This window comes from Anabrus simplex, chromosome 1 (assembly GCF_040414725.1).
Source record: "Anabrus simplex isolate iqAnaSimp1 chromosome 1, ASM4041472v1, whole genome shotgun sequence".
NCBI lineage: Eukaryota > Metazoa > Arthropoda > Insecta > Orthoptera > Tettigoniidae > Anabrus > Anabrus simplex.
In genome coordinates, this window is record NC_090265.1 from 1,174,710,053 (window position 1) to 1,174,726,186 (window position 16,134).

The following is a 16,134-nucleotide window of genomic DNA, read 5'->3' on the forward strand; positions in this document are numbered from 1 at the left end:
CTACTGAAGTTTATGTAATGACCTATGTTGAATTCAGTTAGGAAAACAACAAAGTCAGTCTTTCTGAGAATCCCGTAGCGAAGCACGGGTACATCAGCTAGTCATTTATAAGACTATTCTTACTGTACCAAACTGTTGCTTATATGACCTAGTCAACTTGTTAATTAAGATTATTATCCCGGCTATTCATGCATAGAATTTAAAAAAAAACACATTGCAATTGAAAGTTTATGCACGCATAAGTAAATGGGACTGATGACCGGGCGAGTTGGCCATGTGGTTAGAGGCGCGCGGCTGTGAGCTTGCAGCCGGAAGATAGTGGATTCGAATCCCACTGTCGGCAGTCCTGAAGGTGGTTTTCCGTGGTTTCCCATTTTCACACCAGGCAAATGCTGGGGCTGTAACTTAATTAAGGCAACGGCCATTTCCTTCCAACTCCTAGGTCTTTCCTATCCCATCGTCGCCGTAAGACCTATCTGTGTCGGTGCGAGGTACAGCCACTAGCAAGAAAAAGAGGTACTGATGATCAATGTCACCCTTTCTGCAGTCGGTTCTTCCTTGTTCTCCTGTTAACCAGATAGGGAGTTCATCCCGGTATCCCGGCATTTGAGGGCGTTAAATGTGACAACTCCACGCCGTTAGCTTCCGGAATGTTAAAGAAGTCAAGAAGGCAAAACAGAGAAAGAAAGCTTACAACTTTAAGTGACTGTTGGTGTGATCATAGGCACGTGAGATCCGAACTACAACCGCCTTGGTGAGAAACCTATGATAGCATAACTCAAATACCACGTACCCTTAATGAACTGGTACAGGACAAAATACTGACGCCCTGACATATCATCATCATCATCATCATCATCATCATCATCATCATCATCATCATCATCATCATTTTTTTGCTATTTTGCTTTACGTCGCACAGACACAGATAGGCCTTATGGCGACGATGGGACGGGAAAGGCCTAGGAATGGAAAGGAAGTGGCCGTGGCCTTAATTAAGGTACAGCCCCAGCATTTGCCTGGTGTGAAAATGGGAAACCATGGAAAACCATCTTCAGGGCTACCGACAGTGGGATTCGAACCCACTATCTTCCGGATGCGAGCTCACAGCTGCGCACTTCTAACCGCACGGCCAACTCGCCCGGTATCATCATCATTAGTGGTCTACCAGGAGTGAGAAAATTGTCATCTTATCTCACTGCAATTGGCTGCATATCACAGAACTTTAGAAACGTAGCAATAATAATAATAAAAATAATAATAATAATAATAATAATAATAATAATAATAATAATAATAATAATAATAATAATTACTAATTAATAATTACTCACCACCTATAGATTACATCACCCCAATTCATGCATGGAAAGGGTCACTCTCCCACGAAAATCGGGAGGCCGAGGAGTACTGGATCTTCAAGTCATGCTCCTGAATCAGATAAAGAACCTACGGAGATACTTCCACAAAAAGCAAGAAAACGGCCTTCTCCATAAAGCTGTAGTACTTGCTGACAAGTACACTGTTCTGTATCCATACAATGCCTCTGACCCACATACAAATCACCAAGTATCCCTGCAGGAGAAAGAAAGGACATGGCGAGAAAAGACCCTCCACGGAAAATACTACAGCAATCTAAACCAACAGAACATAGACAAGAATGCGTCGTGTATGTGATTACAAAGTAGGCACTTATTTGGGGAGACAGAGGGATTTGCAGTTGCTATACAATACCAAGTAATAGCTACAAACAATTACAAAAAGTACATCATCAAAGACACCAGCGTACTCTCCGACAAATGCAGACGATGCTCCGAACATCTCGAGACCATCGACCATATCACTGCGGGCTGCCCAGTACTTGCCCCCGTAGAGTACACGAGACGACACAATCATGTCTCGGGAATCATACACCAGGCACTCTCTCAGGAAAACCAATTAATTCAGGAGCGTATCCCTTATTACAAGTACCATCCAACACCATTCCTGGAGAACGAGTCGATTAAGCTTTATTGGGACACTGCTGTAGTGACAGACAAAACAGTCAACCATAACAGGCCAGACATTATACTGGTAAACAAGAAAACTGGGACGACTTTCATTATTGACATCGCTATCCCCAATGACACCAACATTGACAGGAAGTACAGTGAAAAAATCTCCAAGTACAAAGAACTTGCAGAAGAGATAAAGAGGATCTGAAAGATGAAACTGGTACGAATAGTTCCTGTGATTCTGTCAGTCAACGGCCTCATTCCACAAACACTTCACAAGAGTCTGCGAGAACTGGGTCATCCACCGAACATCTACAAAATTATGCAACATTCTGTCCTCCTGTCAACATGCAACATTGTGCGATCGTTTCTCTCGCAAGAATGAAGATCCCGTGATCTACAGTTTTGCATATACCTGTACATCAACGTTTGTATTATAATGTGTAAATACTTTAATTATGTAAGGCACTTGGTGTATCCCGTGCCCCATTACTACCCATATTTCCTGTGGAGAAGTGCATGAATAATAATAATAATAATAATAATAATAATAATAATAATAATAATAATAATAATAATAATAATAATAATAATAATAATAACAATAATAATAATAATTCAAGACTGGGCTTTAATTTAATACTCAGCCTTTTCATTTTTCTCACCTTTTACAATTTTTACGGCTGGATACCTTTTCTGACTCCAACCCTATTGTGCAGGGAGTAAATCACTTTTGTGTGTTTCTGTGGTGATTTGTAGTGTGATGTGTTTAAATGAAGATGTGTATTAAAGCGAACGCATACACTCACTGCATAAGCTGCAAGAATTAACTACACAGAGTTAAACTACCCGACCCATCCGGAAATCGAACCCGGAGCCCACACACAATATACTGACCTTCGTAAGAAGTATATCAATCAAATCAATCAATATTGATCTGCATTTAGGGCAGTCGTCCAGGTGGCAGATTCCCTATCTGTTGCTTTCCTAGCCTTTTCCTAAATGATTTCAAAGAAATTGAAAATTTATTGAACGTCTCCCTTGGTAAGTTATTCCAATCCCTAACTCCCCTTCCTATAAATGAATATTTGCCCCAGTTTGTCCACTTGAATTCCAACTTTATCTTCATATTGTGATCTTTCCTACTTTTATAAACGCCAGTCAAACTTATTCGTCTACTAATGTCATTCCACGCCATCTCTCCGCTGACAGCTCGATACATACCACTTAGTCGAGCAGCTTTCCTTCTTTCTCTCAATTCTTCCCAACCCAAACTTTGCAACATTTTTGTAACGCTACTCTTTTGTCGGAAATCACCCAGAACAAATCGAGCTGCTTTTCTTTGGATTTTTTTCAGTTCTTGAATTAGGTAATCCTGGTGAGGGTCCCATACACTGGAACCGTACTCTAGTTGGGGTCTTACCAGAGACATTTTTTTTTTCTTTTTTTTTTTTTTTTTGCTAGTTGCTTTACGTCGCACCGACTCAGATAGGTCTTATGGCGACGATGGGACAGGGAAGGGCTAGGAGTGGGAAGGAAGCGGCCGTGGCCTTAATTAAGGTACAGCCCCAGCATTTGGCTGGTGTGAAAATGGGAAACCACGGAAAACCATTTTCAGGGATGCCGACAGTGGGGTTTGAACCTACTATCTCCCGAATACTGGATACTGGCCGCACTTAAGCGACTGCAGCTATCGAGCTCGGTTACCAGAGACTTATATGCCCTCTCCTTTACATCCTTACTACAACCCTTAAACACCCTCATAACCATGTGCAGAGATCAGTACGCTTTATTTACAATCCCATTTATGTGATTACCCTATGAAGATCTTTCTTTATATTAACACCTAGATACCTACAATGATCCCTAAAAGGAACTTTCACCCCATCAACGCAGTAATTAAAACTGAGAGGACTTTTCCTATTTGTGAAATTCACAACCTGACTTTTAACCCCGTTTATCAACATACCATTGCCTGCTGTCCATCTCACATTTTCGAGGTCATGTTGCAGTTGCTCACAATCTTGTAACTTATCACCCTATAGAGAATAACATCATCCGCAAAAAGCCTTACCTCGGATTCCACTCCTTTACTCATATCATCTATATATATAAGAAAACATAAAGGTCCGATAATACTGCCTTGAGGAATTCCCCTCTTAATTATTACAGGGTCATATAAGGCTTCACCTACTCTAACTCTCTGAGATCTATTTTCTAGAAATATAGCAGCCCATTCAGTCACTCTTTTGTCTAGTCCAATTGCACTCATTTTTGCCAGTAGTCTCCCATGATCCACCCTATCAAATGCTTTAGACTGGTCAATCGCGATACAGTCCATTTCACCTCCAGAATCCAAGATGTCTGCTATATCTTGCTGAAATCCTACAAGTTGAGCTTCGGTGGAATAACTTTTCCTAAAACCGAATCGCCTTCTATCGAACCAGTTATTAATTTCACAAACATGTCTAATATAATCAGAAAGAATGCCTTCCCAAATCTTACATACAATGCATGTCAAACTTACTGGCCTGTAATTTTCAGCTTTATGTCTATCACCCTCTCCTTTATACACAGGGGCTACAATAGCAACTCTCCATTCATCTGGTATAGCTCCTCCGACCAAACAATAATCAAATAAGTACTTCAGATATGGTACTATATCCCAACCCATTGTCTTTAGTATATCTCCAGAAATCTGATCAATTCCAGCCGCTTTTCTAGTTTTCAACTTTTGTATCTTATTGTAAATGTCATTTTTATCATATGAAAATTTTATTACTTCTTTGGCCTTAGTCTCTTCCTCTATCTCGACATTATCCTTGTAACCAACAATCTTTACATACTGCTGACTGAATACTTCTGCCTTTTGAAGATCCTCACATACACACTCCCCTTGATCATTAATTATTCCTGGAATGTCGTTCTTGGAACCTGTTTCTGCCTTAAAATACCTATGCATACACTTCCATTTTTCACTAAAATTTGTATGACTGCCAATTATGCTTGCCATCATGTTATCCTTAGCTGCCTTCTTTGCTAGATTCAATTTTCTAGTAAGTTCCTTCAATTTCTCCTTACTTCCACAGCCATTTCTGACTCTATTTCTTTCCAGTCTGCACCTCCTTCTTAGTCTCTTTATTTCTCTATTATAATAAGGTGGGTCTTTACCATTCCTTACCACCCTTAAAGGTACAAAAATGTTTTCGCATTCCTCAACAATTTCTTTAAACCCATCCCAGAGTCTGTTTACATTTTTATTTTCCGTTTTCCACCGATCATAGTTACTATTTAGAAACTGCCTCATGCCTGCTTTATCAGCCATATGGTACTGCCTAATAGTCCTACTTTTAAGACCTTCCTTTCTATCACATTTATTTTTAACTACCACAAAAACAGCTTCATGATCACTAATACCATCTATTCCTTCAGTTTCCCTATAGAGCTCATCTGGTTTTATCAGCACCACATCCAGGATATTTTTCCCTGTGGTTGGTTCCATCACTTTCTGAATCAGCTGTCCTTCCCATGTTAACTTATTTGCCATTTGTTGGTCATGCTTCCTGTCGTTCGCATTTCCTTCCCAATTGACATCTGGCAAATTCAGATCTCCCGCTACAATCACATTTCTTTCCTTGTTGTCGTTTCCCACATAGCTGACTATCCTATCAAATAATTCCGAATCCGCGTCAGTGCTACCCTTTCCCGATCTGTACACTCCAAATATATCAAGTTGCCTATTATCTTTAGAACTGAGCCTTACACCTAGAATTTCATGTGTCTCATCTTTAACTTTTTTCGTAGCTTACAAATTCTTCTTTCACGAGAATGAACACTCCCCCTCCCACCCTTCCTATTCTATCTCTACGATTAGGAAACTGGAAGCAAACAAATAGAAGTTATGAAAGAAATAGCAGGGAAGACAAGAGTATACATGAAAATATGGAATACTTGGACTTCGACGTCAAGAATCCAGTCAGGATAATATCGTAATACAGTGCTTAAAGGAAGTTTTGCATATTGTGATTTAGAGTACTTTTCATTTTGTTATGTGTATGTACGCACTTACGAGGAGTATATACAAAGAAAAAGAATATAGTTAGCAGGGCTGAGAAGCTCGAACGGTTGAGGACTAACCTTCTGAGCCCAACTTGGCAGGTGCGATCTTGACTCAGTCCGGTGCTATCTGAAGGTGCTCAATTACGCGAGCTTCGTGTCACTAGATTTAATGGGACTTTAATGAACTACAGCGGGAAAATTTCGGCACCTCGGCTTCTCCGAAAACCGTAAAAGTAAATTAGTGGGACTTTAATTCAATAGCATAATTATTAATATGCAGTCTAATATACAAACGCCGCAGAAACGCAGCAAAAATATCAAGTTGTTGTTAATGTGGCAATTTGAATACAAGACTATCGTACATTATGCGGCAGATCAATACCATGTATAGCCACCTGTGGCCATGTGGCACCCTTGTTTCGGGTTAGATGATCCTATTCTAGCAGCGTCAGTCAGGTGCTGAATGATGATAAGAGGGTTGCGACGGTGGGCATTTACTGTCTTCAGTTAATGCCTTGCATGTGCAATACATTTTATGTCCGCAGAATATGTCGGCCACCCTATTCTCCGTATTCCATGCGACTCAGGTTGGAGAATGTTGTCTCTGTATATCAGACTAGTCGTATGACTCTGGATAGAATTTAGAGGCGTACGTCGAACAAACTATATCTTACCAAAAACATGCTGCTGGTGCCGCTCCACGATGATGGACTCGCTCTGTCCCTCACTAAATCGTTTAAAGACTCGATGTTCCTGTTGTATGGTTGCAAGCTTATGGTGACCTCTTCAGAAAAGAGCGTATACTTTCACTGTGTTTGATAAATGGGCTATGAGTTGTTGTCCACCTCACACGAGTTACCCTGTGCTATGGTTTAAGAGGAGCTTAACCGGGCGAGTTGGCCGTGCGCGTAGAGGCGCGCGGCTGTGAGCTTGCATCCGGGAGATAGTAGGTTCGAATCCCACTATCGGCAGCCCTGAAGATGGTTTTCCGTGGTTTCCCATTTTCACACCAGGCAAATGCTGGGGCTGTACCTTAATTAAGGCCACGGCCGCTTCCTTCCAACTCCTAGGCCTTTCCTATCCCATCGTCGCCATAAGACCTATGTGTATCGGTGCGACGTAAAGCCACTAGCAAAAAAAAAAAAAAAAAAAGAGAAGCTTATGGCACAGGCCTCCTTGATATCAGTCCTATGTCCTGCAGCCGATTTCACACTGTCTGATATGACACATTCACTCCGGTAGCCCTCCTAAGATCCTGGCGGGATTATCAATCAATCACTACTAATCTGCATTTAGGGCAGTCGTCCAGGTGGCAGATTTCCCATCTGTTGTTTTCCTAGCCTTTTTCTTAAATGATTGCAAAGAAATTGGAAATTTATTGAACATCTCCCTTGGTAAGTCATTCCAATCCCTAACTCCCCTTCCTATAAACGAATATTTGCCCCAATTTGTCCTCTTGAATTTCAACTTTATCTTCATATTGTGTTCTTTCCTACTTTTAAAGACACCATCCAAACTTATTCGTCTACTTATGTCCTCCCACGCCATCTCTCCACTGACAGCTCGCAACATACCACTTAGTCGAGCAGCTCGTCTACTTTCTCCCAAGTCTTCCCAGCCCAAACTTTGCAACCTTTTTGTAACTCTACTCTTTTGTCGGAAATCGCACAGAACAAATCGAGCTGATTTTCTTTAGATTTTTTCCAGTTCCTGAATCAAGTAATCCTGGTAAGGGTCCCATACACTGGAACCATACTCAAGTTGAGGTCTCACCAGAGACAAATATGCTCTCTCCTTTACATCCTTACTACAACCCCTAAATACTCTCATAACCATGTGCAGAGATCTGTACCCTTTATTTACAATCATATTTATGATGTAGATGGCTATAGCAGTGGGCCTACGATGTACTGAAAGCAACCAATACCGATCTTCCCGGCAAGTTGTTTTGTGTGCCTGTTGTTGATCAGGAACCGTTTTTATCTTCCGAACTTTTTACCAACTCTGGGAACATCAATCTGTCTCAGTCCAACACGAGAGACAACATCCTTTTAAAACAATTTTTCTTGCAGCGAATTCACAATTCGAACGCGTTCGAAAGCAGAAATGGGTACCCTTTTAATGTTTATCTCAGAGCTACGCATGCTGTCTATATATCGACGACCTTGTAAATTATGGTTTAAAACTGATCGCCACGACATGTGCCTCCTGTCGGACAAATATTGAGCCTGATCTGGGTGAAGTTTCGTTATGTGTCTGGGACATTGGCGCACAGTGCATACTGTAATGATGTTTGAGGTACCATAACATGTACCCTGTGAAATCATAAAATTTGTAAAACTTTTCTGAGCTCTGCATTAACAAGTCTTAGTAGTTCAAGCACGTAGGTGAGATTCTAACCCCGAATATCAACGATTAGGCAGCTGTCCAAGAAAGGTTGGGAATATCGGTTTAAGCTGATACAAAATGATACAAAATGGTGCTAAGATGATATAAGAAAACTTTCAAATCCAATACCCTATATTATTAGTTCAAATGCAGACATTAAAATACTATAATAAAACGAGAAATACGCGGTATAGAGACAGTAACCAGGAAAGAAGTCTCGCACGTAGAAAAAGAGAAAACAAGTAAGAACTTCTGATTTAAAATGGTAGCAGAAATCAAGTTTACATTCTACTTCAGCCTGAGCAAGAGTTCATAAACCATTAGGGAAAAGCTCGACCACAATACAGAAATAGAGAATCAAATAAAGGGACCCGGAAAGGACAGCAGACGCATCTCTCCTTCCAGGAGAATATAACGACGCAATTAGGATTGTTGAAAGGAGTCCATTAGCATCTAGAGAAGTGAATTATCAAGACAGAAGGAATATGAAACACAGAATTGTTCAGAATTAAAACTGAGGACTCGTATCCGTCGTAAGAATAATAAAGAGAATAAAAAGTAGAAGAGACAGAAAATGTGGATAGAGAGATTAGTATGAGAGTAATTTAGTAATAAATAATATAAGGCGAGGTATATAATGCCCTTCTTCACATATATTACAAAGAAAATACCAAATTAATTTATTCATACTGGTAAAACTGCACACATTAGATTATTATTCTTTAATAGTGTATGGCTTCCGGAGCTTTCGAGTTGACGCGCATACGTGGCTGTGAAGATGGTACCCTATCTGATATGAATTATAATGTTGAAGACGACACACACACACACACACACACACACACACACACACACACACACACACACACACACACACACACACAGCCTCCGAAACAGAGTAATTGAACCAATTAAGCCTGTCGATCCCTAACCTGGTCGGGAATGAAATCCAGGACACTTTGGTCCATAGGCCAGCATGCTAACCAGATAGGTACGGAGTCGGACACATATTCAGGTACTGAATATATATAACTTATACATTTTAAGAACATTCCACTCCTGGGTGTAGGCTTCAATACCAAAGTTATTTATTCTTCCCATATCCTTTGATGGACGAAGGTGGAATTTCACACGCTGAGTGCACTTTTATGTGTTCGATATGGGTTGAATGGGGGATCCTGCCCATCAGCAATGATATTCATTTTTTCGAAACTGTTCGACGTACGAAATTAGAACGTTACAGGATGGTTCTTTCTATGTCCTAGAATTGTTTAGGTCTCCGTTCCGAGAAGACTTGGTTGGTGGTTAAGACTTGAAAACAAGAATTTTTATTCCTCCGAAAACCTATGACGTACTAAAGTGACGTTGAATGGTTCCCCTTTTATCCCTTATACCTCAGATAAATATATTTTGAAACATTACATCCCGAGGTAATATAAATGGGTGTTAGTTCCAAGAACAGTAATAATTATTCCTCCGAAACTATTTGATGTTAAAAATTGAAATTTCACAGGATGGTTGCTTTTTTATATCTCAGTTATTAAATAAGAAACGGTTATAAAACATTCCGCCTCTAATGGGGGTTAGTCCCAACTGCAAATACTTGGCGCCCGAAGTTGAAAATGCCATACATATCTTCATATCTTACATGTTGAATGAGAAATTGTTTCTAAACATTCCACTTTCTAAGAGGATTGAAATTTTCTTGGTAAAATGTATTCATATCTACAAAACTGTTTGATGCACGAAGTTGAAATTTTAAATCATGGTTATTCATTTACGCCTTCTATAAGTTACTAATCAAATGACTTTAAACCAATATATCCATAAGAGGCCTGAAGGCAGTTTGCCACGATGGCAAAAGTATTTATTTCTCCTTCCTCCGGAACCACTTGACGCACGAAGGTGTCACAATATGGTCGTTTGTATGTCCTAGGTGTTATAAACATTTTCCTACAAAAAGGTTTGAATAGGGGATTATACCAGAAAACGGAGAAATAAGTTTCTCTAAGACCGCTTGACACATGAAGTTGAAACTTTACGTAATTTTTTCTCTTTAATGCCTTAGATACTGATTGAAAAACGGTTCTAAATTACTATACCCCTGAGAACGTTGAATGGGATTTACACCTGACAGCACATGTATTCATATCCCCGAAAGTGTTTGACGTACAAAGTTAAAACTACGTGATCGATTACACTAGCCAACATGATTTTGCGGTAAAATAGAAAATATGTAATTCTTATAGAAATCGCTGCCCTGATTCCGAAAATGATGCTATATTTTTCCTATCACGTCTAGTTTTGACTTAATTCAGCGTTTTAGTATCTGCATGAATTCGTAAGATGTAATGTCGAGAGATGTTCTCGCGCAACTTTTGTGTTAGAATACAATTATGCGATTTGATTTGTTATTGTTTGTATTTTGTTATAGGTTTATTGCTGTCTAAAATTTCATTTTGTAGTTGGGGGTTTCCTGGTAAATTCATAACAAACTCCCCCAGACACGCAATAGACCGCGAGGTATGTAGGATTGAAGATAAGACAGTTGAGCGTTTGTCTTTCATCTTAGACCACTTGAATGAACAGACGTGTTAAAAGCCCCAGCCCTTATGCTATGTTTATGATGGACTGATAAAGCAGTTTACTTGCAAAGATAACAGTCCAAAAGTATTATACTCACGAAGATGAACTTGCATTTTGTATGGATGTTTCAAATCTTCTACGTCAACTGGGAGTGAAAGAGTATGATCCTAGTAACTGGCGTGGTTCTATTGACTCTTCCAAAATAAGTTTAAAGGTTGTTTTGCTTCATAATACATTTTTCTGGCATCCATACTACTTGCACACTCCACAAAAATGTCTGAAACATACGAGACCTTAAAGTTGGTGCTTGAAAAAATTAAACATCACGAGCATGGGTGGGAAATTTGCGGTGATTTGAAGATCATTGGATTGTTGCTGGGACAACAAAAAGGTTATACAAAATTTCCATGTTTCCTATGCGAACGGGATAGCAAGGCATAGGATAAACATTGGGATACAGTGAATTAGCCGGAAAGGAAACAACTACAATCAGGATCCAAAAATGTCTTGAATGTAAGTCTTATTGACCGTGAAAAAATTCTACTTCCACCCTTGCACATGAAATTAGGATTGATGAAGCAGTATGTCAAGGCATTACATAAAAGTAGCCTATGCTTCCAAAATTTATCCACTAAATTTTCCTCATCAGATGCAAAAATCAAAGAAAGCGTATTTGATGGACTACAGATTCGTAAACTGATGAAGGAAAAAATTCACGGACACGATGACCAAAATTGAGAAAGTGGCATGGAACGCATTCAAAGATGTATTGACTAAATTCCTTGGCAACATTAAGGACCCTCAATACAAAGAAATTGTAAGGAAAATGTTGGTAAAGTTTAAGGAACTCGGTTGTAATATGAACCTTAAGCTTCATTTCTTAGCTTCGCATCTGGATTATTTCCTTCCAAATTTAGGAGCTGTCAGTGAAGAACAAGGTGAAAGGTTTCACCAGGACCTCAAATATGTAGAACGACGCTATCACGGACGTTGGGATGTGAATATGATGGCCGATTACTGTTGGTCGATTGCACGAGACGACCTTTCCAGAGATCATTCGGGAACTTCAAAAACTCGGAAATTCCACGGAAAACGTCAAAAGACGGACGTGTGAATCTAACCTGCACATAATGTAAGTAAAGAAACTATGTATGTTTAACCATGTAATTTTTATTCAAGGCGCGGTTATATTAATTTAAAAGAAACTGTACAGCCGAAACTAAAAAGGCGCTTTATGCTTCAGTTTCACGAATTTCAATACACATTAAAAATATAATACAAACCCATCTACTTACTTACAAAGCAGCATTTATGTGTATTTAATGCATGCAAAATATGATTACGTTTTGGAAGCTGAAATTTACATTAATACATCAAATTTAATCAATAATATAAACAATTTTACGTAAGAACAAAACAACATTTTGTAAAATTGCCACTAAACCAGACGTGATTCGCCCAAACTAATTTTTTTCTCGAATTCTGCGTTAAGAAATTCATAAAACCCGCCTATTTTCATTTTTACCGCACAAAAAAGTTTTTTTTTGTAGGCTAGTGTTATATGACCTAGAAGTTATTAGATTCCGCAGAGTTTTGAAGCATTCCATCCTAAATTGGGTTGGATGGTATTAAGATTCAGAAACAGCATTATTCTTCCAAAACCATTTTGGCTACTAAATTGAAATTAAACACGATGGTTGTTTTTAAAATATTCTACCTCTGAGGAGGTTAAATAATATTAATGTAAATAGTGGCGTGTGGCCTCCGGAGAGGCCCTGGTACAGGTCGTTTGAGTTAATGCCATGGATGACCTGCGCATCTATGAGGATGGGGTTCTATCTAACAGGAAATCTAATGTTGAAGACGAAATAAACACCCAGATTCCCAGCCAGAGGAAATAACCGATTAAAGTTAAAAATAGCAATACGGCCGGGAATCAGAACGAGGATCCATTGGAACAAGAACTAGCATGCTAACAGTTAGGCACGGAGCTGGTATAAATGGTGTGTAAATCAAAAGTAAAATAACTTCATAAAAATCATACCTCAGAAAGTCAGCTGCATGGACCGTGCAACTGTAAGTTACACATCTTCGAATCTGTCACTGTTATGGACCCTCTACCTGTGTTAGCGAAAGCACAGGTAGACAAATACAGCGTCATAAACAAATACGAAAATTGAAGAAAATCGTAGTAACCACTTTAAACTAGTATTCATAGATAATAAAACGAGAGGTTGAGAAATTTTCTATGGAGAATGTCGAGCTCGAATTGTGTTTCTTGTTACTATGTGGCGAATTAATACAATATTAAACAAGTGATGATAATGAAAGGGCATAAATATCAAAGAAATCAAGTACGTAGGTATTCATATCTAAACAGAGAACAAAGAATTCAGCACGGAAATATACTGTCGTATTTTCGTATTTAAATTCTTCGGGCGCAGTCTACAAATGTGTCGCCTGTAGGATACACCGGAATAACTCAGCTACATAAACGTATTACTGAAGATAACTGCAGCACTATATTACAGCTACTTGGGTATTCTCTTGTATTAGATAAAAAACAAGTGTGATAATATGAAAACAAGCGAACTTACTTGGGACAATTCGAAATCTATTTTGTTACGAAAGACATCTGATCATTGTTGAAGTTCTGGACATTATTTTACCGGATTTGTCACTGAAGCCATGAGGTAAATAGTCAAAGAAATGTACAAAATAATTATTGCATCTGTAAATCAGTTTTACGTCCCACCAATTTAATTTACTTCGCAGTCGCCAAGGTATCAGAATTTTATCTCGCAGGAGATTTGTGCATGCTTAAAAAATCTACCGACACAAAGCTAACGTATTTGAGTACCTTCAAACACCAATCGAATTGAGCTGGAACCGAATCCTCCAACTTGAGCTCTGTCTGATATACTCAGACCGCGGAGTGTGGCTTGTTTGGTAAACTGTGCCCAAATTCAATAACGTCTTACTTGGATACTTACCATGTCACCTCTGTACAGTGAGAGAAGAAAATATCAAAGGAAGGACAGCTGATTGTTATTGATACTTGTTTAGAACGGAGCTATATAGTTTTATGGGTTGCACAACGTGAGTGTGATTATCGTTGTACATGAAGGTGTGGGCACGTTACTGCAATATTTGAAATAAAGAAAATAAGGAAATACGTGGAAGGAGGAAATAGCAACGCTGGTGCATTTGATGACAAAGAGAAAAGATAGTTCATATCACTGTAAAATAACGATGACGTTTCGTTTCCACACAGAGCAATATTGATACAGTTATTTGACTAAATGTCTTCGTGTGTGTGTATGTATGTATGTATGTATGTTCAGAGTGTATATACATTTTTCTAGGGCTTGTGACAATATTTCAGCTTAGAACTCTGACCAGAAAGGCTCTTTCAACTAAGGTTCAGTATTATGTGAACTGCATCAACAATAGGCTAATATTATTAGTTCTAAGTGATATATGTGCTGCGGGTTAGTATTTATACCCTTAACATTGTCACATAACGGTAATTCGAGGCGCAACGTCGATATAAAGTCTTGAATAGGAACTCATGTCCGGAAATGTAGACTACCTTTCCTGCATTAAAAGCAGGTGGATAGACTGTGGTGACCAAGTTGGTTGGCCTGCACGTTCAACGGATTTGGTTCCATTGGATTTCCTGTGAGGCCACGTAAAGAGTTGCATTTACATGACCACGTTGGAGTCAGAGGAAGATTTACTTGCGACTGCAAGATTTTTTGAGTGAGTGTACTGGGGCATGATACGCAGGTACAATGTTTGCATAAAAGTGAGTAGGAGATTTGTAAGAGGACGCCAGAAGCACTGCAACAACAACGTACATATTGCGCCCCGTTCATTGACGCATAAGACAGGGGACATTAAAACAAGTGGTGCGGATTTGCTTGTAGCGGGGAAATGGTACGTCCCTGGATAGGGGTTCCTATTCAGAACGTTATTACTCTGTCCTTCCTGTCTGTTAGGTCATCAGCCCAGAGGCTGGTTGGATCCTCAGATAGCAACCACCAAAGGCTATGCAGTTATAGGAAAACCACAAAAACCAATGGCAGAGCCCAAATGAGGCGTACTAGGCAAGATGTGGAGTGAGGTAGTTTGCCATTGCTTTCCTCACTGGACCAGAAGGTGCCACTGCAGCACGACTGATGCTATGAGCAACACCTTTCATAACACTCTGACACTAGTTGTGCTCCAAATGCTATTACTCAGCACCACTCATATCCCAGCAGCTTCCATATTGTCACAGCCATGGGTGAGACTGGGACTTCGGTGGAAGCTACACTTTGCTCTGGCTTGTGCCAAGAGACGGATACAAAAATACTGCATCCGTCAAGAAATGGCAACAGGCACCTGTGCCTCCTACAAACTCTCAAAGTGTGTAATAGGAATTTAGATGTAGCTTGTATCTGTTCGTTCGAGTTTCGCGTGAAAAGGGAACGACATATATTTTATGAAGCTTGGCATATATTTTACTATTGTATTACTGGTTTGATTAGCATTACGGAATTCAGAGGAGGTAGGGCATTTTTTCCAATTTGTTTTACGTCCCACCGACACAGATAGGTCTTATGACGACGAAGGGATAGGAAATGCCTAGGAGTGGGAAGGAGGCGGCCGTGGCCTTAATTACTGTAAGTTATACCCCAAGCATTTACCTCGTGTGAAAATAGGAAACTACAGAAAACCATCTTCAGGACTGTCAACAGTGGGGTTCGAACCCACTACCACGCGGATGCAAGCTCACAGCTGCGCCCCTCTAACCGGACTGCCAAATCGTCCGGTAGGTAGAGGATTAACAGTGAGGTTGTGATGTTTCATTTTTGCTAATATTATGAAAACGACTAACATTCATTAGAGTTTATTCAATGAAATGAATTAAATTAAATTAAATGTAATTATGAATATTTGTATCATGACAGTTATCCTGTTAATGCTTGTTGATTAAACAGGCCTAACATCTAGACCATCGGCTCGACAGCTCTCTTGTTAGAGCATATTTTGTCGAGGATATTCTGTGATTTACTTATTTATTGTCAAGTCAGTCAACAGCGAACTTCGATAATATCGAAAT